Source organism: Siphateles boraxobius, unplaced genomic scaffold (assembly GCF_051911475.1).
Source record: "Siphateles boraxobius isolate OS27281-9 unplaced genomic scaffold, OSU_SipBor_1 7, whole genome shotgun sequence".
Classification (NCBI taxonomy): Eukaryota; Metazoa; Chordata; class Actinopteri; order Cypriniformes; family Leuciscidae; genus Siphateles; species Siphateles boraxobius.
The window spans coordinates 9,275,492-9,299,580 of record NW_027509197.1 but is presented as its reverse complement, the minus strand read 5'-3'; the positions used below and the strand labels follow the sequence as shown (position 1 = coordinate 9,299,580).

Here is a 24,089-nt window from a genome sequence, read left to right as displayed (position 1 = left end):
ATGTGAGCCCAATATCTATGCTCAGTCTGAAGGCCCAGTATATTGATGCTGATTTCGAACTACAAAAAGTTATCTTACATGCACAAGAATTTCCTGGTTCACATACAGTAGATGTCAGCAGATGTCATTCCCTCAATCGCTGCAGTAAAACGTCTCCTGAGAAAAAGTGCTGAAACGGATCATGGCATTAAAACTTTCAAATACACTCTTTTGGAAGCGGTTGAGAAACGATTCAGCGATATTGAACTGCAGCCCTTGTACTGTATTGCTACGATCCTTAATACGATCCTCAATCCAAGGTAACTGTTTCTCCGAGACAGTCAAACATAAAGTACGAGAAATGCTTCAAAAGGTGTTACAAATGGAAACAGGAGAACTGGGGGAAGGAACGAGATACGCTGAGGGGAATGAGAAGTCCACAGAGGCGCAAAAAAAAAAAAAAAACACAGTGCAAGCTTCCCGTGGGCGATGCACGATGAGATATTGGAAGAACATTCTAAAGTGATTCGGGACACAGGCAGCCCTACAGCACTGGAAATGCAGAGCTACCTGTCTGAGGCACAGATTCCAAGAAGCGAACAGCCGTTAGTGTACTGGTGCACAAATAAGAGCCCATTTCCTGCGCTCACTGAAGTTGTGCGCGCGTACCTGTCTGCGCCCTGCAGTTCACTGTTCAGTGTTGCAACGGTCATTCCCCTGTGTGCTCCGGCACTGGTGATGGGTCCTATTTCCTGAAAGAACAACACGGGTGCGTTTGCGTCATTTTCAAGATGTCATTCCACCCGTCCAACCTTTTGAAGATGTTTCGCTGGGCCTTAAGTACTTCTTTAATATTGGATTAGGTGTACCTAAAATGGCATCTAAATGGCTTTATGACTCTTGACCTCTTCATGTTGAAAAGGAGGGACAGCTGATGCAATGTATCTTCACCCACCAGCTATAAAATCTTTATTTATTACAATGCGTTCATCAGACGATTGAGTTACAAAAAGTGTTGTTGTCAGTTTTCAGAGTTTCAAATTAAATCAGTGCTCTGTTTAAGGCACAATGGATTAATTTACTCCTAATGTAATCACAGGCGTTACTTCATTTGACTGTTTCTTTAAGAGGCAAGAGGCTTTTTCTTCCATGCCTGTCATGCTTTAAAGGGTAACTAAACCCCTGGTCAGAGCCTGACTCCACCCACTGGCAATATTTGAAAAATGCTGAAAAAGTGGGCAGAGCCCAGCGGAGGGGGGCGTGCACCTGAGATGCATCTCTTTGTATGGAACCTGCCTACCTCACCAACAACCGCTGCATCACGAACCACCCCAAATATCCAATAGGAAAATTCAACTGCAGTAGCCACTGTTCAACCTGAAGAGGGCAGCACTCAGACGTTTTTACACCATATATTGTAGAATTAAAACACTTTAAACCAAAATGTCAAAATATTTACTGGAATCAATGAACCGCATTTATGAAGCTCCATTCATACAGATCATTAACTTAAAAAAGCTGTTTTAGTGTTTAGTTACCCTTTAATAAATGACAAGTCAAATTTTATAGTTGTGTGAGGTGGTAAATGAAATCATTCAGATTGATAAATCTGAATGTCAAGTTTACATGAACGATAAAAAAGAGATTGGGTTGATGAGCGGGTTTTTGACATTATGAAATTTTATTTAACAACTGCAGCTCATTCTGTGCGTAATACGTCAATTATGTTATTTCTAAGTCATGGCACATGTGCAGTCCTTTCCAGTTTCAGTTTTCAATCCAAGTATTTACATGTCCTCTCGATTGGATTAGAAAAGGAATAAACCCCCCTTTTCAATCTGATCGAAATTTCATGCAGATCGAGTTCAATCGGATCAATTAAGGTGTTTAACATTAAGGCTTTTCAGTCTGATTGAGCGGGTCAATCCGATTACTAATGGATTATTTGGCTGTGCATGTAAATGTAGCCACTTCTTTTGAAGCAATTAAAGAGGAGCTATTATGACGTTATGAAATGAGATTGGAGTAAAAACATGAAGCCTATTGTTTGGTGTATTTTGCTTTTCAAACGCACAACACGACTGACTCAAACTCAGCGCGTGCAGAGAGCATTTACTGAAGCAAGCTCCAAACTATGAAACATTATTGTTACCACATTATACATATCTACGTTTGAGCAGATATCCACAAACACAGTATTTAACAGTAAACACTGGTCTAAAGATTATTATATTCACCATATTAGAGTAAACACTCATATAAGATACTTTTTTATCATCCTATGTTTTATTATCCTTGTGTTGTTTACATGTATATAAATTTAGCATTAGGCTTCATGTTTTTACTCCAATCTCATTTCATAACGTACATTTAGTCTGGCACCAGTTTGACTAGTTGCTATGTAAAGTTTATATAACAATAACATTATGAGTGGATGTCTTACCTTAAAAATCTTTCTCATCCTCAAATCACGTTCTTCTAATTCTTCGGAGGTAAATTCAAGGTGCACAGCACAACACAGCACAAACACAGTCTTGCAAACTCGATGTAAAGCAGAGGAGTAGGCTACTGAAGACTGGTTCGTTTTGAGATGATGAGGGCGTTTTCAGGTCTGCGTTACTTCACGTGGATCATTTGCATGTCAATCGCTCTTGTGCGCATGTGTGTGGTCACACAGTTAATTAGCACGCATTTGAGAAACTATACATTTCGTTGCTTTCATACTGTCTGATTACTTAAACAGAGAATATATGTTTTGATAAAAATGATTTCCATTACATGAGTGTAGATGTTAAAACTTCATGCTGATTTGTACTCGGCTTTTACCAAGATAAGCACCAACTAAGACGTAGCTTTACAGTAACCTATGCTTCTCCATCCATTTACGCTTCTCTCCATATGGTGATGTGAATCTCCTTCTGTCTGGTGTTAATGGCTGCAGTGTATTTGGCGCGTCAGCACACACAACGGCTGCAACCACAGTGCGGTCACCCCAGCGGATCAGCATGACAACCGTCTGGATTGAGCCAAGTAGGGGACATCTCTAGGGTCTTCAAGTGGGCACCTTTCGTCCTCAGTGTTTTGTCGACTAGCCCACGACACCTCAAGAGGACCCGACAGTGACTCTGGCGTCCCAGATTCACCCCCCTCCGTCCCCCACTCAACTCAGCCCAGCTTACTGACCTTTACCTCCCTCCTGCTGCTGAGGTTGCTCCTTCCTCGTAGTTCACATGTGACCTAACCACAATCTCTCACAATCTCACCGCGACCCGACCATACGCGCCAACCCGTTTGACTAAGGCTGTCGAGCCCCACTGGCGTCGTTAAAGCGGGTTCAGTGGCAACGGTTCCGTATTGCATACTACCTACCGCAAAACACAATATCTGTCCAAACACCAATCCTCATTCACGCAAAATACACAGGAACGTAATAACTGTAATAACTATGTAAACTATAAAAATAAACCAACAGAGTTTTTCAAGAATTCTTCGAAACCGTAGCGTGGCGGCCTGTACACAGCCAGCCAGAATCTTTCCGTCTCAACCACAGCCAGTTGCTGCTCCTCTCTGCTGCTTCAGATAAGTTCTTTACTGTGCGACGCAACTCTTGGCCACTGAATCCGACGTCTCTGAGGAACCGGGTTGTGGAGTGTGCCACAAATCCTCGACAACCCACTTCCACTGGATAAACACGGACTCTCCATCCCCGCTGTTCTGCTTCAGTGGCCAGCTGAGCATACCGCAGTTTCTTCCTCTCATATGCCTCATCTACAGCATCCTCCCATGGCACTGTTAACTCTATCAGTTAAACAATGCGTGCTGATCCAGACCACAAAACAATATCTGGTTGAAGGTTAGTGGTGGCAATCTCAGGGTGGAAAAATAAGCCGTTGATCAGCCAGGATTTTCCAGTCCCTAGCAGCTTCCAGTTGTCCTGGGCGAGAATTGGTTTTAACACCTTTTCTTGGTGGTTGCTCGCCTGGGTGGAGGAATATTGTCTTCTGTTTTGCTAGATGAGGTGGCAACTTATTGGTCATGTTACGCTTGTCTTCCAATGCTAAAGCCAATCATCGCAGTATTGGTCATGGCGCCAAGTAAACCGATCTTGGCTAAGAGCCACCTTACATTCTGTCAAAATGTGCTCACCCGACTGGCCAATAGTAACGTTGCAATAGGGAAAAAAGAACGTGGCCCCGCCCATGAGACAATTTTCACAGCGAAAGCAAATTCCTGACACGAGAGCAAAAAATTGCATCGAGAGCAAAGAAAAGTGTTTTGAGAGAAACACTTTTTTTTAGAGAAAATATTTTCACACTGATAGCAAAAAATATGCATTTGAGATTTCAAAGTATTTTGAGAGAGATTTTTTTTCTCAGAAATAATTTTAAAAATTTCAAATTTATGTTTTTTTATGTTCTATTTGAAAATACTTTCTCCCAACTTTTTTTAGTCTCAAATATTATTTTTTGCTATTGGTAAAAATAATAATAATTTTTTCTCTCATGAAATGCTTTTTTACTATTAGTGTGATAACTTTTTCTCTCAAACTTTTTTTTTTCTCTCAGATCATTTATTTTCTCGCATGTAATAAAGACACATTTCCAGCTCCATAATTTCAATTATTATTGTTATTTTTAATACTGAGTGTTTACCTGTCTTTAAAAATGTTTGAAATTAGTTAGCCCAGTTGATTTTGCTATGGTATTTTTTATGATTTTGCTATGGTATTTTTTGCCATAGGCAAAAGTTCCTTGTGTAAGTGATCTTTAGCCTGTTTACTTTTGTGCATGGTATTCAGCTACAATTAAATGTTTAGCAATAAGACTTAGAATAAATGTAAATGATATCCAAGTTGTTGGGGTCTCTCTCTCTCTCTCTCTCTCTCTCTCTCTCTCTCTCTCTCTCTCTCTCTCTCTCTCTCTCTCTCTCTCTCTCTCTCTCTCTCTCTCTCTCTCTCTCTCTCTCTCTCTCTCTCTCTCTCTCTCTCTCTCTCTCTCTCTCTCTCTCTCTCTCTCTCTCTCCAAAATGACGTTTTGGAAGTAGCAACAGAGGCTTGGGATGAGATGCGTAAGAAATTAGTTCAACATACAAGAGCGTTTTAAGAACAAAATCCTGACAAATGTCTTGAATTAAACCTCTGAACAATGCCTTGGTAACTGCAGTATAAGTGGAATAGTTGTCTCCAATCCATTGAATTATTGAAAAACAAAGCACACCTGAGGTTTTGCTTTGCGTCGTGGCCACCTCGGGTGTGCATTATTTACTAAATATACTAAAACACAGTTTTGGATCGGTTTAAATGGGCATTCGGCAACTATTTCAACAAAACCGTTTAGAAATAATTTGGATGGTTTAATAACCTGTTCTGGTGAGAATGGTGACTTTCCCGCTCCCCCAAGCGTTCCTTGGTGGAAAACCAACCTTGCAACATGCGGATTAACGTCCCGGTAAGTTGTAAATAGGAAGTCTTGTGAGAAGCGAGAACGAGCGAGAAACACAAACTGCTTTACGGCAATTCTACATAAACACACACACCGCCCTCAATGTGTATGATGTATTACCCACTTCGGTAGACAGAGCTCCACACGATAAAGTTGGCCGGCTCCGATAATAACAAATGCACATGAGCCGCGGTAGAAAGGGGGAGGAGGGTGCCGCAAGTGAGTTTTTTTACAACATTCTTGTGAAATGTACGCCTCACAGCTGTAGGGGGAGCTCGCTGAGAAAACATGCGACAACAAAAGTGAAAATCACCGAAGAAATAGCTAGAGTTGCCGAGTGCCCCTTTAACATGTTAACATTTGTTTTTGTTTTTTCAAACATTGTTTTAATTCAGTTCTTCGGCCTCCAGTAGAGCTTCACAGACCAACAACACCTCCTACAATGCAGAGTAACACGAGGAAAACACTGATGCAAAATTAGGCCTACATCAGATATGAAAACACATTAATTCCCCAGACAACAGCAACATCAGACTCACAGAAATATTTTAAATGGCCCTGAGGATCATGGGTAAAAGTGTCTTCTGCTATTGTATTCTAAGCATTAAAGTTTAAGAAAATATGTGTAGCTATCAAAGCTCAATTGTTTAGATATGGGAAGTAGGGCTGCACAATATATCGAAATTATCGAAATATCGCGATATGCATATCGCAATAGCTTGCAATAACTGGGGTCATGAACAAAAGACAAAGAGAAAATCACTCACCTCTCTTGGCTGAATAACTTTTGTAGCTTTAATAAGAATCAGTATATATTCAATTCATACAGTGAAAACTAAGCAGTGTTTATTTTTTATATTTGATTATTCAGTTTCTGTTGTTAAATAAACCTAATGTAGCTGAGATTTAAAACCTGAAACCCTGAACCCCGTGGTTTACACTGATGTTAAAATAGCACTTCTTATGCTAAACACTGCTGTTCACTTTCAGAAGTTGTAGGGATGTTTTCTTGTCACAAAAAAGAATGTGAAACATATGTAGGTTATATAATTTTAAAGATATTTTAAAGATAATTTAAGTTTATTTTACACACTTTAAGCATTATCGTATCACATATCGAATATCGCATTATTTAATGAGTTATCGCATATCGCACTTTTCTTCAATATCGTGCAGCACTAATGGGAAGATATATGGAATTTTTCTTTCATGTTATTGATTGTTGTTTTTTGATTTTAGTTGTGGTGGTGTAAACGGATACAGACATTACATGCGCGCGTGTGTGTGTGGTAATAGGACACATGCAGGACATGTTGTTCAAATTATGTGGATCACTAGAGAATTTCTTGATGTTTGTTTCATGTCTTTTTGTTTATTTCATACAGAACCACCATGACATGAATCGCCAGCCTGGCATTTCACCCAGGACAGACGTCAGATCACACGCACAAACGATGATTGCTTAGATCATTCTTGGTCTTTGTGGACAAACGCTTTGGCAATGTGATTGACTTTGATGTTTGTAAGATTGTGTAATGTCAGTTTCAAAGAAGGAATAAGTATAAATGTTTGTGTTTCTGTTTATGCATGCATAGAAGATTTTGCAACGGCACTAAAATTCCACAAGAGAGGCAATTAGATGAGGCGTGTTACAATATGCAGTTAATCATCAGACACACCTGGGTCAATATAGTAAGGCAAACCTGGATCTACAGTGTGTGCCTTTAGCCCTATAGCCCAAAGCTTTGCTTTCGTACTATGTAGATTTACACCAAAAGTTTTCACTTGGTCCAAAAGTTTACTTTGAAATATCTGCTTGGAATTGTTTAGGATGATCAACTAATCGTACAGACAGAGTTCAGCTAGAATGCTCATCTAGCCTACATTTTTTTAGTTTGAATAGATAAAACACTAGGTGTGTAACAATACCCTCAAGTAACAATTCGATACCACGATATTGAACTCATGATACAATATTATTGCAATACTCCAAGACATATGGTAAAAGGTTAACAAAAAAATATAGGCCTACTGTTGATTAAAATGCTAAATTTGATATTACATTGTGGGTGTAAATGAATAGGCTTGGACTTGGTGCTGGTAACCCAATGCACAGGACAATGGTGACACCAGCATAAAAATATTCATGCTTTTCTGAAACTGAAGATTACAAATTTATTTTAGATCAATATGCTTTCACTCTGTCACTGGCTAGATATTTAAAATAATGTAGACCACTTTTTACTTATAACATAAGACATTTGGCATTACCAGAACCCACAAATATTTCCCCAATGCATTATTAGGCGTATACATTATATTCAATATATATATATATATATATATATATATATATATACACACACACACACACACACACAATTTATATAGTAGTTTATTGTAGTATTGACTCTAAAAATCTTGGGTGATCTATACACAATACATACGGTCACTATTCACGATACATATTGTTGCATTTTGGTATTGTGATACATTGTGACAATATTTTTACACCCCTATAAAACACTCTTTGTTTATTTTTATTTTTTTGAGGACTATGAAAAACCTAAGAAAAAGTATTAATCGGTGTCAGGTGGACATGACTTTTAAATCAGCCTTATGACAATTGGTCAAGCCAATTTTGAAAAAACATGTCTTTTTATAGCTCTGTGATGGACTGGCCATATGTGTTGTCCTGCCTACGACCTGAAACACTCCGATAGCCTCCAGCCTCCTAGCGGCCCTAAAGAAGGACAAGTGGTTTGGAGAATGAATGAATGGATAAATGTTTTTCTATCTGTAGTAGAGGCTGACATTTTTTCGGGAATCCCACGGGTCACGGGATTCCCGTGGGATTCCTGCAGGATGGGAGTCATCTTTGCTATCAATCACGGGATTTGGACGGTACAGGATAAATGGTTAACGGGAGCAGACGGGAGCGGGAATCAACCAATAGCAAAGACGACAAAAAAAGAAAAAAGTAAATGCATCATTTTGTAGTTTCCTTTTAATACGCCTACAATGTAACGCAATTAAAAAATAACTACACGACCCAGCCGTCCCAGAAGCCATCAGTGCTTTTTGTCACGGCTTACCGGCGAAATTCAAAGAGCAGTGATGGAGGGAGCTAACAGCCGCGGAGAAGTCGATGTGGCAAAAAATGATTTACAGCGCAAAGTCAGAAGTAATGACATGTCTATTAAGTTCACAGAACTGGTCGGAAAGTCTGAAATATTAATTAAGTTTATGAGAGTAGAATGTGACGGTGATAGCACAATGTACGCTGCTTGTAAGACATGCTTAGTCTTAGTCAAGTGATTCAGGGACGAGCGGTCTGAAGAAGCACACTTGCAAGGCAAATTCGGGAAAGAATCAGGCAAGCATCGCTTCGTTCATCAAGCGAAAATTGCCGTATATGGGAGCGGTACAGGAGCGGGAGTCAGTTTAAACAGGAGCGGGATGGGATTGGGAGTCAATTTACCAGGAGCGGGATGGGATGGGATTATTTTTTAAACTTTGGTCTGGGAGTGGGACGGGACAAGATTTCTTTCTATGGGAGTGGGACGGGACAGGAGTGAAAATCCACTCCCGTGTCATCCTCTAATCTGTAGTTCTTGTACTGCCTCCATTTACTGCAGACCTGCATGGCTATTGGGTGTACAGGGTAAACTCGCATCACAAGCCATGTGTGTACAATATACACCTGTCACGCGGCCAGATTTTTTTCATGTGTTTTGAAGTTTTCCTAAAGTAATTAGTTTTATGACTCTCTGCTTGTGACTTGGATGTTGTCATATGGGCATGGGCGGTTTCCTGTGAAACACACACAATGGTATGTGTAAACGAACATAATATAATAATATGAATTACAATTTTTTACTATTACATATATTATTAATATACCCATACTTAATGTGATCTGAATCAAATTTTTTTGACACGACTCTCCATGTTGTTATCTGATTTGTTTCGGCTAAAATCGATTAAGTTACAGATATATTTGCACCAAAATACACAAAATAAATTTGACTTGCTGCCTTTGATGTCAACAACAAAATATTTTGATTTTTATATATTTAGATTTGATCAATCTATTTTTTTTTCTGAAAGCATAATTATATTATAGCATTTTATTACTTGCATTTGGCATTGTTTTTAAATTCCCTCCATGACCTTGACAGAATAATCTTGCAACAGGCCAGTTCAGAATACTGCATTGCCTAAAGTATATGGGTAAAAAACAAAAAAAACAAAAACATAGGCTACTAATGTGAATATCTTTTTTTTATATATATGATATAGGCTAGCCTTTTTTAAAGATTTACATTTAAAAATGTAAACTTGGACTAGTGTGTGGTTGGTGGTACTTCCATGTGCATTATTAATAGAGGTACGTACATTATTAATAGAGCATTATTAATAGTGCATTATTATGTATTTATTTATTATAATATTCAAAACACTGTAAATATGTTCATAATCTGTAAATCTGGAAATGTCTATTCTGACTAAACCCAACTGTGATACTTTTATTCTCATATATTTATATTTTTATTCTTTATTCTTATAATTTGTAGTATTATGTTTCATGTTTCTTGTTGTATTTGTATATGTCCACTGGAAGCCTCAGCGCCAAAACAAATTCCTTGTGTGTGCAAGCACACTTGGCAATAAAGCTCTATCTGATCTGATCTGATCTGATCTGATTATTTAGTGTATTATTCACTTAAAGGTGTTCAAAGCGATGTCACGCGTTTTTTAGGCCAAAACATTTTTTGTCACATACAGCAAACATCTCCTCACTATCCGCTAGCTGCCTGCCCCCACTGTAAAAAAAACACGGCCTCTGTAGACACCACAGGCTCCACAAACGCCAACAAAAACAAACTGGGCTAACCCGCACCACGAAACATAACAAACTGTTCCAGCCAATAACCGATAAGAAAGGTTTGGGGGGTTAGTGCGCGGATGAGGAGGAGGGAGGGTTTAGCTAGCCTTCGTTTTGTTTGACAATACTTTAAACGTCAACAAAAAGTGATGTCACCCGACATCGCTTAGAGCACCTTTAATATGCATTAGCTTCATATTCATGCACACATAGTTTTAATTTTAGTGGTTTTAGAGCCTTAAGGCCCAAGAACGATAACTATAATGACATATTAGAGTCCACATCAATACACAATATAATTTTGTTTATCCAAAGCGTGCGGTGCAGTTTTGTCTTTTGCCACTTTAAATTCTTGAGCTCTTTAAAACAAGATGGACTCTGATTGGCTGTCAACGTTTTTATCATTCTGAAAGTGATTCCAACTATATAATTTCTCACTAGCATTATAGTTTTGGTGTGGACTTATAATTTTACATTAAGAATGAATTTTTAAATATCCTTATTATATTTTTATAATTATCGCTATAGTAATTGTCCTCGGTGTGAATGGGCCTTTACTCATGTTGCTGTATTGTTGTTATAATTTTTTTGCATTATCATAGAACCAAGACAAATTTTGTTTTGATTAATAAAATAATAAGTTACCATATTATGCACATTTATAATGTGAACACAAGCACATCAGCGGATGCAGTTCTAAATTCAGGAGTATGCAGCTGTTTTTATGCACTTCACTTACAGCTGATTGGAGGCCCGTAAACTCCACTGACCCTCGTCTACCACTCACACTCAAACACACGACTGCACACTCTTCACCTTATTCATATACGGCCTGTCAATTTCAGGCATTTATATTGCTGTTAAGGTACAATAATACCCATATGTTCACATGCATGAAAACACTGCAACACCAGTTTCAATAAATGTCCAACCTCGGAATTTCAATAAACCTCCTTGTATTTGTTACTGCCTGGGTTAACGGTGGACAACAAATGCTGACAGAAACTTATTGGTTTTTCAGCATCACCAACATGCTCTGCTAGTGTGATAGCTTTAAGCGCTGGTTTTTTGATTTTATATTTTTTCCTATCAATCTATCAGTAATTTTTCCATCCTACTTTCTTTGCAGTTGGATGGCTCTGAAATTAGGATGGCACATAAGCTTTTACAAATCTGGATTAGCACTTAAAACGCATCCAAGAACAAGGGGGCTGCTGATCATGATAAGATGTTGGGGAATTTGTGAAAGCATGTCAAATTTGAGGAACAAACGAAAGATGAATCTAACTACAAGGGCCGCAAGTGAAAAGTTATTCTGATTGCGTGTTTCTTTCATTAAAGTTGTTTGCGGACTTGAAAGCTGTCTGCATAGCTGTGTGCATGCATGCGTGTGTGATAAGCCAGGCTGAGATGAAGGCAAAAAACTGAGTAGCCAACAACCTCATTGAGGTTTATCCATGGATTGTAACGTAGCGAATAATACAAAATATTGCAGCATTTAGCAGTTTTCCTTGCATATCTCATGTGACAAACAGAATTTAGTCACATCATCATAAGTCAGTCTTAATCACTCAATGAACTGCATATTTGTCACCACATAGTTCTATTTCTATTTTCATCAGTCGCTGCTTTAGACATTCTACTAACTATATGTAGCTAGCTAACTTTGAAACAACTACCAGTCATTATAGTAGACTGTTTGCTTAATATAGTTTCGATGTTCCCCCACCAGACATTCTACTGACTATAAGTAACTTTTAGGGATGCTCATATTGACCGTTTAACCGTTAACCGAAAGTACAAATTTTAACTGATTAATACTACCAGTTAAACAGTTTAAAAGTTGAAAGGTTTTTTGTTTTTAAGTTTTTTTGTTTTTTTTTCTGCATGGTTAAAAAAAAAGTATAAAAAAATACTATATAGCCTATACAGTATATGTTAACTCACGGGGCGCGTCGACATGCGCAACCAGAAGAGCTTAGCAAGCAAAATGAAGCAAGTGAAAAGAAGTGTGTGGGACCATTTCGACAGAAAGAGTGACGAAGTTACTTGCAAAATATGCTATGCGGTATTAAAATACAGCAGTAGTACAAGTACAATGCAATATCACTGGCGAAGCAAACATCCACAAGCAAATGAAAGGCGCTTCCCGAAGCTGGCCACTCTAGCGAGACGTTTTCTCTGTATTCCCGGGATATCTGTGCCATCGGAGAGGGTGTTTTCTGCCGCGGGTCTAACTGTCAACAGGCTGCGCTATAGACTAACGCACATCATGTAGACATGTTACTTTTTTTAAAATTAAAACTAGACAAGGGGTGGATTGAGGTAGGCCTGCTATTTTTATTTGACGGAAAACAAAATGCCGGTTTTTTAAAGCTTCAAACGGATTCAGTGTTTTCTTTTTGTCATCTTAATTTGTGAATTATTTAAGTTAAAAAATATATATTTATTGTAGGCCTATTTTATGTTTTTGTCTGTTTTGACTGTCAGAAATGCTGCAGGTGAGTGAAAATCGTCCTCGGGTTACGACTGTAACCCTTGTTCCCTGAGAAGGGAACGAGAACTGCGTCGAATGACACTTTGGGGAGGGGAACGCCCCTCAGCGTAGCGCCTCTGAAGTATGAATGAAACTGAGCCGATCTCTGATTGGTGCAACGTCATGACGTAATGGGTGACGGCAGATAGGCGGAAGCTATAAAAGCAGCCGGCACACATAAGATGTCAGCTTCTGTGATGAAGCAAGCGCTCCCAGGCAGGGGAAGGCGTGGCCAAGGGACGCAGTTCTCGTTCCCTTCTCAGGGAACAAGGGTTACAGTCGTAACCCGAGGACGTTCCCTTTCGAGGGAACTCCAACTGCGTCGAATGACACTTTGGGGGAACGAGTACTCACTAGGCCACGACGAGCCCTGCCTGCCCTAGTGTGAAGCTGCTCACAGGCACACTTAGGACGCGAGCACAAGAGAGCCGGGTGTAGACGGAATGTCCAAACTATAAAACCTAATAAAGGTATGAGGGGTAGCCCATCCTGCTGCATCGCAGACCTCCTGGATGGGGGCCCCCGCGAGAAGGGCTCTAGAGGACGCCATGCCTCTGGTAGAATGAGCCCTCACGGCCAAAGGTGAAGGCATACCGCGCACCTGATAGGCCGTGGAAATCGTTTGGACAATCCAGTTGCTGATGGTCTGCTTTGAGGCGGGAAGCCCCTTTCTGGGCGACCCGAAACACACCAGCAACTGGTCCGACTTCCGCCATGAAGAGGACCTCTGAATGTAAATACTCAGTGCTCTGACAGGGCAGAGCATGTGAAATCTCTCTTCATTCGCCGTCACGTGAGGTGGAGGATGAAAAGCCTGCAGAACCATAGGCCGTGCCGCACTGGACGGCACCTTAGGCAAATAGCCGGGCCTAGGGTGAAGAATGGCCTTAATGTTGCCTGGAGCAAACTCCAGGCACTCGTTAGATATGGAGAGCGCCTGGAGATCTCCTACCCTCCTCAGAGAAGTAATGGCCTACAAAAAGACCACCTTCAACGAAAGGTTCTTGGCCTCAGCCGACTCCAGCGGCTTGAAGGGGGCCTCGGCCAGTCCTTCGAGAACCACTGCCAGGTCCCAAGTGGGAACCCTGGTACGAGCCGCAGGTCTCATCCTCCAAGCCCCACGGAGGAAACGTACGACCAATTGGTGTCTCCCCAGAGGCCCATCACTCAGAGGAGCGTGGAAAGCCGCAATGGCAGCCACGTACACCTTGAGTGTGGACGGGGTAAGACCAGTGGAAAAGTGATCTTGGAGGAACTCCAGCACTGAAGCCACTGGGCAGTTAACTGGGTCCACCTCACGCTCCCTACACCAAACGGTGAAGACGTTCCACTTTAGGCCGTACAATTTCCTCGTGGATGGAGCTCTAGAGCTGAGTCTCCACTACTCCAGCTGATAGGCCGGCCTCTAGGTACTGTGCGCCCTCAGGGGCCAGACCCACAGTTTCCATAACTCGGGCCGAGGGTGAAATATTGAGCCCTCTGCCTGTGTCAGCAGGTCCCTCCTGATGGGAAACTCCCATGGAGGGCCGTCCAGGAGCAAAATTATGTCGGAGAACCATACTCGGGCCGGCCACAACGGGGCTACCAACAGTAGACTGATCCCTGAACTCCCGGGAGCAGAGTGATCGGGGGAAATGCGTACAGACGTAACCTCGGCCACGTCTGCACCATGGCATCCAACCCCAGCGGGGCTGGATGGGTAAGGGAAAACCACAGTGGACAGTGGGTCGTCTCTCGAGACGCGATCAAGTCCACTTCCACTGGGCCGAACCTCTGAGATATTGACTCCACCACCTCGGGGTGGAGTCTCCACTCCCCGGGCCTCAGCCCCTGTCTCGACAGGATGTCTGCTCCCTGATTTTGACTCCCCGGGATGAATGTTGCTTTTAGAGACAACAACTTCCCCAGGGACCACAGGAGGATCTGATGCGCCAGTCTGCATAGAGGGCGAGACCTCAGACCCCCCTGATGGTTTATATAGGCCACTACCGACATATTGTCTGACCTCACAAGGACATGATGACCTTTGAGGTCCGGCAGGAAGCTCCTCAGAGCTCGGAACACCGCCAACATCTCCAGGCAGTTTATGTGCCAGGAGGCATGATGGTCCTGCCATAGGCCTGTCGTAAAGCGGCCGTCCATGACCGCGCCCCAGCCCGTGAGGGAGGCGTCTGTCGAAACGGTTCTCCGGCGACATGACGCTCCCAACACTGGCCCTTGGGACAGAAACCAAGCTTTCTTCCACATAGATAGGGAACGAAGGCATCTGCGCGTAACCCTGATCATGCGGAACGGGTTTCCCCTCGGGGAGAACCCCTTGGTTTTTAACCACCACTGAAGGGCCCTCATGTGCAGCAGGCCGAATGGAATGACACTGGACGCTGCTGCCATGAGCCCCAACACTCTCTGGAAGTGCTTCACAGTGATGGCTTGGCCTAGCCTTATCCTGGACACTGTGGTCAGGATGGACTCGATCCGCGCGGGAGACAATTGTGCCCGCATCGTGACCGAGTCCCACACCACTCCCAGGAACGTAGTTCTCTGGGCTGGTGTCAACACGCTCTTTTTCGTGTTGAGTCTCAACCCCAGGCTCTGGATGTGAGCGAGGACGACATCTCGATGCCAAACCGCCAGCTCCTGTGACTGTGCTAAAATCAGCCAGTCGTCGATATAATTGAGCACCCTGATGCCCTGAAGCCTCAGCGGTGCCAGAGCTGCATCCATTCATTTGGTAAATGTGCGAGGGGAGAGAGCTAGGCCGAACGGAAGAACCCGATATTGGTACGCTTCGCCCCCGAAAGCGAACCTCAGGAACTTCCTGTGAGATGGAAGGATGGATATGTGGAAGTATGCGTCCTTTAGATCTATCGTGACAAACCAATCCTCGGACTGAATTTGACTCATGATAATGGGAATAGTGAGCATCTTGAACCTGAATCTCCTCAGAGAACGGTTCAGGTGCCTGAGATCTATTATTGGACGCAACCCCCCATCCTTCTTGGGAACTATGAAGTAGCGGCTGTAAAACCCGGACTCCCTGTCCGGTGGAGGAATACGATCTATAGCCTCCTTTGCCAGCAGGGAGTTTACTTCCTGTTCCAATACCCGACCCTGCACTGGGTCGACTACAGTCCAGACCACCCCGTTGAATCTGGGTGGGCGGGAACTGAACTGCAGCCTGTACCCATTTTGAATGGTGCGCAGGGCCCAAGGAGAAATATTCGCCAGATTTTTCCATGCATCGAAATATTTTACCAAGGGAACCAGGCTCTCGAGCCTGGCTTCGGGTATTAATCGGGATTCGTTCTCGGCCCCCTGAAGCGGATTCCCGCAAGGGCTGAACCGAAAACGATTCTCGATGGGCGGACGCGAATGCTGCCTGACCGCAAGCCTGTGGGGCGGACAGTGCAGCCTGCGTTCGCTGGATACCGATGTGTCCCGAAGCGTGTTTAACGGCGGGAGAGCAACATCGATTTCCTGCGGGCTCCGTGAAGGAGACGACCTTGGTCGTTCCACCACGGGTGGGGCCGCCCGCAGAGATCCTAGAGTAGCTAGGATCTCTTTGACGAAGCCTTTTTAGCCTGCAGGACGGCCCTCAGGTCACCCTGCTTAGGCTGAGGCTTCGCCTGAGAGCGCTGTCTATGCCCCCAAGCTCCTTGAGGGGGGGCTCTAGACGCGACGCTCTGTTTTTGAGCCTGTCTATAGGCGGAGGAGCTGGCTGTGGCTGCGGCTGCCCACTGGGGGCAGACTTCTTGGACAGTGAGCGGCGAGGGAGATATTGTTTGAAGGCCGCTGATTGTCTTTTCGCCTCCTGAAACCTGTCGACGACGGTACGGCGTCGCCGAACAGGCCAGAAGGCGAAATCGGGGCATCAAGGAGGAAAGCCCTGTCTTTCTCCCTGATGCCCGTAAGATTTAACCATAAATGCCTCTCCGAGACCACCATAGCTGCCATGGAGCGACCGACAGCGCGGGCCGTCTCCTTGGTGACTCGGAGAGACAAATCAAGGACCTTCCTCAACTCCGCAATATCTTCCGGAGTTGGACCCTCGCCCTCATCAATGTCCTTAAGAAGGTCGGCCTGGTACGCCTGGAGCATAGCCATGGTGTGAAGACTCGCACCAGCCCGACCCGCAGCCATATAAGCCCTGCCCACTAGCGCTGATGTGTCTCTACACGGCTTAGTGGGCAGCACCGGGGCTTTAAGGGATGATGCCGACTCAGGCGATAAATAATTCGCCAAAGGCTGTTCAACGCGCGGCATCATCCCATAACCGTTCTCTCGTGCCCCCATGATGTTACTATAATTTATAATAGGGGGATTGGAGACACGAGAAGAGTGTGGTTTTTTCCACGATCTACAAAACTCGTTGTGCAGAACGGGAAAGAACGGCAAGCCCCGGTGATGAGGTTGTTCCCTGTGCTGCAGGAAGCGCTCATCCAGTTTACTTTTAGTCTGCGCTTCCTGCCTCTCTTGTGGCCAGCTGATATTTAAATGAGCCACCGCACGGGAAACAACCTCAATCAGCTCCTCATACGCGGGGAAACGGGGCGGCGAGTCGTCCCCAAAATCCCCGCCCTCGATGCTGAGCACGTCAACCTCCTCAGAGGCAGACAGCTCAAACATCGGATCCTCGACTCGCGCAGAAGAAGCCGCGGGGCGGGCTTCTGCGCGAGGCTCGAGGACATCAGAACTGCCCGATGAATCCCGAGAAGGGGCCTCAGCAGCCTCGAGATCCCCGGACAGATCTCTTTGCGAGCCCCATGAAGAGCGTCACCGCGCCGCCTCAGCGGACGCGGGTCCCGCACCACGGGGCTCGCGAGGCTGACCATCTTCATCAAAGATAGCCAGCCGGGAACGCAGCACACGGATTGTCAACTTTTCACAATCCTCGCAAGCAGCCCCCTCGAGAGCTGCCTGCGCGTGCTGCATTCCCAAACAATGTGTGCACAGTTGGTGTGTGTCCCCGCCCGTGATGTAGCGAGGGCAAGGATGCACACACTTCCTGAAGCTCACACTCGCCATTTCACTCATTCAGTAACAGACAACAATAAATAAGACAAACAGTCACAGATAGCGCTTGCTGAAGAACAGAAAGCTGACATCTTATGTGTGCCGGCTGCTTTTATAGCTTCCGCCTATCTGCCGTCACCCATTACGTCATGACGTTGCACCAATCAGAGATCGGCTCAGTTTCATTCATACTTCAGAGGCGCTACGCTGAGGGGCGTTCCCCCCCCAAAGTGTCATTCGACGCAGTTGGAGTTCCCTCGAAAGGGAACTGATGTTAATCCAGGTTCTTTTGTTGATCTGTTCTGTATGCTGCTGTTTGCAAGTTAATTTAAACCCGTGAAATTTTGTTTTGGTATTTTTAACGGGTCACACACACTCGTCAATTTTATTTTTATTGAATGCCAATTCAATATTATAATCTTATCAGTTAACGTTTAATAGTTGGATAACGAGTGGCGGTTGTCGGTCGGGAAAATTAACCGTAATGAGCATCCCTAGTATCTTTGCAACTACATGTCAACTTATTCTACTAAACAGATAGTAACATAGTGTCGGCCCAGATCAGGCCCACATCTGGTACACGTTGAATCCACGTACCAGATGTGGCCCGGATTTGGGCCGACACTATGTTGCTGTCTGAGTATTATACTAACTGTCACCTAACAGTCTACTAATACTTGAATGCCTGTAGTTGACATGCAGTTGCGAATTAATGAGAGTTAGGCTAGTTGATATTTAGTTGCAAAGTTAAAGTTAGTAGTATGTCTAGTGGACTATCGAAATAAAGTATAACTGAAATGAATTGCTCACATCAGCAATTCAGCATGGGTCAGAAAATCATTCTTATAACTGAACTCAAGCCGTGTCCTGCTATCCTAATAAAAATATTGCCAAAGCCAATTTTACTCATATCTGTTATGGAGTGTTCATTTGACTTTGAGTGTCCATGGACTATTTCCACTATACATCAACATGTGTACAGTACATCTCCCAGGATGGTGCTTTGACCTTTAAATGCAGCTAAAGGGCATCAGATGTGTGACTAGCTGTGAGACCCCAGCAGTGGCCCAGGTGGCATTTCAAGACTGACATGGAAGTGGATGCAAACCACGAGGCAGACAATGACTGGAAGTGTTGGAGATGGATGTGGATATGTATCCTCAAGAGTGAAATATGACTGTGCACTTAGCAGTGTTTTTGTGGTTCGATCTCACTGATGTTTGTTATGCTAAGAAGAATGAAAGTGAAAGAGATTTTTGCCTGCATTTAAGCCCCGTGAAGACTTCAGCAAAACAAGTCCACTCCGCCCAGTTCACTTGAGTTCATTTCAGTGAGTACAACAGACCATTTTAAGAACAAATACAATTGAAAAAATAACTAAATAAAAATGTATGTGAAATATACAGTATGTAATGTGGAATATTCTATATTAAAGGAGCTGTGATGGGTCAAAACCACTAGTGAACCGTGACACTTGAACCTTGGTCCTTCAACTCAGCCTAAAATCAGCCAGCTAACTGTGTCCTCTTAATAGTCCTGCATAGGTTACCTTTGACAAGAAATGCAAATAATCAGCACAGTGAGTTTGAGAGTTATCACAACAATAAGACAAATGAAATGTATCCTCATTTTTCTCAAATCCTCATTACAAATAATTGCATCATCACACAATCGTGTGTGCATTTCAGCACAATATGACAAATGGCCAGTTTGCAAGACCAAAACGTATGACACACAAAACGTCTCGGTTACTAACGTAACCCTCCTTCCCTGAAGGAGGGAACGGGAGACGTGACGTTGACGTGGCGACGTAATGGGATCACTTCAGGGAGCCCTATCAACTTCGAGTGTCTACAGAACGAGCCAATGAACGCTGGCGTGAAAAAGCGTCACGTGCCCCGCCCCGCAGCGTGGGTATAAACAGGAAGCGGGCGCACACACTCATTGTTTTTCGCTGAGCAGCCGAGATAGAGACGGCCGATAAAGCGATGGTCAGCAACCGTGGCGACGGGACGTCTCGTCTCCCGTTCCCTCCCTCAGGGAACGAGGGTTACATTAGTATCCGAGACGTTCCCTTTCAGTCGCTCACGTTCGACGTGACGGGCTCACCGCAGGGAGCTGATCGTGGAAGAATACGCATATGGGATCGCCGCAGGGATCACCACATATGGAACCCAGCCTAGCACAAGTTACACAAGCATACGAGCACTAGGCCTGGCATCAGACGCTCCGCAACGTCTGACTGCCGAAAGGGTGCGGAGGAACTCTACAGGGTTCGCCTGAGTGGGGAACTTGACTGGAGCAAAGAAGCGCACGTATCCGCTCCATGTGGACCATGTGGCAGCAAGCCGACACTAGAGCGGGAACTGCGATGTTCCTGGCTGGATGAAGCGAGCACACAGGAAGAAACCAGCTCAACACGTAAGATATTAAACCTAGCAAACCTGTTAGGTGGGGGCCCGGAGTGGGGTCTGAGTGTGTGGTGCAACACGTACCTGCTACCGACGAAGGGCAGAGTGAGTGTGCGGAGGCGTCAGTGCGTCCGGAACACAGCCACTGCTGCTCACTGGCGATGAAAGAGGGGTTTGAGGGTGACAAGGCATAGAGTCGTCGACCACCAAGCACGCCCTCTTGGGACCCAGAGGTTTCAGAAATTGCTCTTTTGTTGAAAATGTGGGTACCACTGGCCCGTGGGTCAGTGGCGGAACAAAAAGAAAACGAAACAAAGGATTCTCCGCCCGGCCCTCCACCAGGGGAAGGAGCGGTGCCTTCACCGCCTCCTGAAGAGCAAATTGATCCACCTCTGGGTCGCCCGTCTCAGGGTCGTTTGCACCTGCGCATGCCTACGGCACGCTCCACCGGCGGGACATCCACATACCCCTTAGCCGCTCCGCCGTCGAGGGTGGTGAGAAGGGAGGAGCCACTAGGACGGCTACTGGCACTATACGGCACCGTCCACGTCCTAGTAAGCTCTTCATGCACTTCCGGAAAGAATGGTACAGGGTCGGGCGCGCTGAGAACCAGCACGGCCCGTCCCGAGATACCAATCTTCCAACCGAGAAGGTTCTAGACGTGGTGGAGGGTTCCACGCAAGGCCGACCTTCTCTGCGGCCCGCGAAAGCATAACCGCCCATTCTGGATCTGACTCGGGCAATGCCACACTCCCGGAAGGGGGTAACACAGCCGCGTCTTCATCTCCAGAGGACTGAAGCTCCCCCTCCGATGCTGCGATCGACATCTGATCGTCAGGTGTGGCCCCAAAGGACACAGCTGGTCGTCCATGAGGAGGACCAGCGCATTCCTTTGGAAGCTCCAACGGCGGCAGCGCTTGAGAGGCGTGAGAAGCCCGCGGAGATTGCCTCGGTGGGGAAGCCCTCACGCTAATCCTCAGATCACCCTGACCATGCGCAAAAGTAGGTTTATTCTGAGGTCCAGAATAAACACTAAATCTGGGCATTGGCGAGGGGACTGCACCTCCCTTGAGGTAAGCGAGGATCTTAGCGCTGCCATAGTCATATTCCCACAATGAGAACATGAGCTATTCAGCCTGCCTCAGCGTGCTGAACGCCCAAACACGAGAGTCAACAATTGTGGCCGTTTGCTGGCGCCAGGGAACGACCACACCCAGAAACGCACAAGCAAAATGACATCCTGAAAAGGACGCAGGGTCACGCTTGTGTTGCTCTTTTAGTTGAAAACAAAAAATATAGAAAAGAAAAAATAACTCTCTCAGTGCTGAAGCACCCAGGGATAGCCGCGGTGTAATCGGGGTACAAAGTCAAAGACCAAAAACCAACGCCCACCGAGACCGACACATTCACATACACAGACACACACAAAGTATGCTGTGAAAACAGCAGTTGTGAGCTGTATTGCTCGCGGCCACCGTTGATCGCGCCGTCACACCAGCACTGGAACAGAGTATTTTTTCTCCTTTGAAGCAGTCTCCAACGTTGCAGCAGTCTGCAGAAACTCAGAGTCAAAACGAAAGATCGGCTCTGAAGCGAAAGACAATGAGTGCGTGCGCCCGCTTCCTGTTTATACCCGCGCTGCGGGGCGGGGCGCGTGACGCTTTTCTCGCACGCCAACGTTCATTGGCCTGTTCTGTAGACACTCGAAGTTGATAGGGCTCCCTGAAGTGATCCCATTATGTCGCCACGTCGACGTCACGTCGAACGTGAGCGACTGAAAGGGAACCATAAAAACACAAAGCTGACACATGACAGCACTCAGAAAGAAAACATAAAACAGTGACAGGCCAGAGTAAAATTGGTTGACATGTAACCTATTAGATTTTAAAATAACTTACCCAAACAGCACAATTCCAGCAGTAAAACTTTAGCTTCTTGGTTGATGATGTCATCCAGGGGTATCGCTTCCACTGCTGGGGTTGAAATGCTTTAAAAAGCTTTGGCTTTCTGCAACAAATTAAGCTCTGGTGAAGGTCTTCCTTTGCCGATTAACTCCTGCTTTTCTTTAAAATTGTATCTTGCAAATGGTGTGGATAATAAATTAGCAATGTGCTCCTCACTAACGTTTTCTTCTTCTTCTTTCTTCTACAACGCCATTGTAGCAGAACTTCACCTGCTGTTAGCATTCAATTGACTCCCATTCATTTTGGCGTCACTTTGAGAGCGAAAACCTTTACATTTGAGGTGTCCAAAGACTTAATTTGTCCATTATTCATTTAGAAAGAAACACAACAATGTATAAAAGGCTCAATTTCTTTGTATCTTACGTTATGGCCCCTTAGAAGCCGTTTTTGTAAAAATAGGCTAACAATTGAGTCATAAACACGCGACTTTCTGTCGCACAATAGAGAAATTACCGCATAGACAGGAGGAGAAGCTCGCAGGCAATCTTGTCTATGAGGCAATCGGGGGGACATAGAGGCATAAAAGTCAAGGGAAAAGCCCATAGATAGAGAGTCCATAAAAGCAACGGGAAAAAATATTTCAACAACGTTTTTGAAGAATTAGGTGATTCAGATTTGTCTTGGCACAGCTACTAGAAGATTTACAACTGTCAGACTGTGGTCAAGCTCAGTTTGAGCCAGTGCAGTCGCTCAGCCATCAGGAAGTGAGTGCTGTAATCGGGCTTCAGTCTTCTCCGTTGAAATCAAGGGGGCCGCTGTGTCCATTTCTTTTACTGTCTATGGACAAATACTTATAAAAGAGAAAATGTGCTTCTTCTTTTTTATTTTATTTTTATTCATGTATTTGTTGAACATTAACAGATAGGCATTAATAACTGAAAGATTTACAAACAAGACTGAGCTTACATTCAATCATCAGATCACAATATACAAACCATTCCCAACCGTAGCCTAAGTTAAAGACAAAGGAAAAATAAAGAAAAAGAGAAAGGAAAGTATGGGAGTATGACGTTTTTTCAAATTATAAAACCGAATTCTTCCAATAAGGAATAATAAAATTCACAACACAAAATGAATTGGCATATGTTAAAGGGTTAGTTCACCCAAAAATGAAAATTAAGTCATTAATTACTCACCCCCATGCTGTACCAACCCCGTAAGACCTTCGTTCATCTTCGGAACACAAATGAAGATATTTTTGATTAAATCTGAGAGGTGGATCACTGCTACATAGGCTGCCTAAGGGAATGAAACTTGACGGCCCAGAAAGTCATTAAAGAACATGTTTAAATATTCCATGTGCCTACAGTGGCTCAACTATAAGTTTATCAAGCGACGAGAATACTTTTTTTCCGAAAAAAAAAACACATAAATAACGACTTTATTCGACTATTCCTTTTCTTCCTTGTGGGCCTGAGACGAGAGTTCAAGAGATTTCCACGACGCATGCGCGAGAACTGAACAAGAAGTATTAGAAGAAGAACGTCCTCTTCTCAGTTCTCGCGCATGCGTCGTGGAAATCTCTTGAACTCTCGTCTCAGGCCCACAAGGAAGAAAAGGAATAGTCGAATAAAGTCGTTATTTATGTTTTGTTTTCGGAAAAAAAGTATTCTCGTCGCTTGATAAACTTATAGTTGAGCCACTGTAGGCACATGGAATATTTAAACATGTTCTTTAATGACTTTCTGGGCCGTCAAGTTTCATTCCCTCAGGCAGCCTATGTAGCAGTGATCCAGCTCTCAGATTTAATCAAAAATATCTTCATTTGTGTTCCGAAGATGAACGAAGGTCTTACGGGGTTGGTACAGCATGGGGGTGAGTAATTAATGACTTAATTTTCATTTTTGGGTGAACTAA

At 44.1% G+C, this 24,089-nt stretch overlaps 1 long non-coding RNA gene across 1 annotated transcript in view; it reads right to left on the bottom strand.

The window, feature by feature from the left end:
• LOC143723839 (uncharacterized) overlaps window positions 1-22,402 on the bottom strand; it is an 83,960-nt gene extending 61,558 nt beyond the window's left edge. Inside the window, exon 1 of the long non-coding RNA XR_013197177.1 lies at window positions 22,167-22,402. This is a non-coding gene — a long non-coding RNA (uncharacterized LOC143723839). The remainder of the gene's footprint in view (window positions 1-22,166) is intronic.
• Between the last annotated feature and the right edge of the window lie 1,687 nt (window positions 22,403-24,089).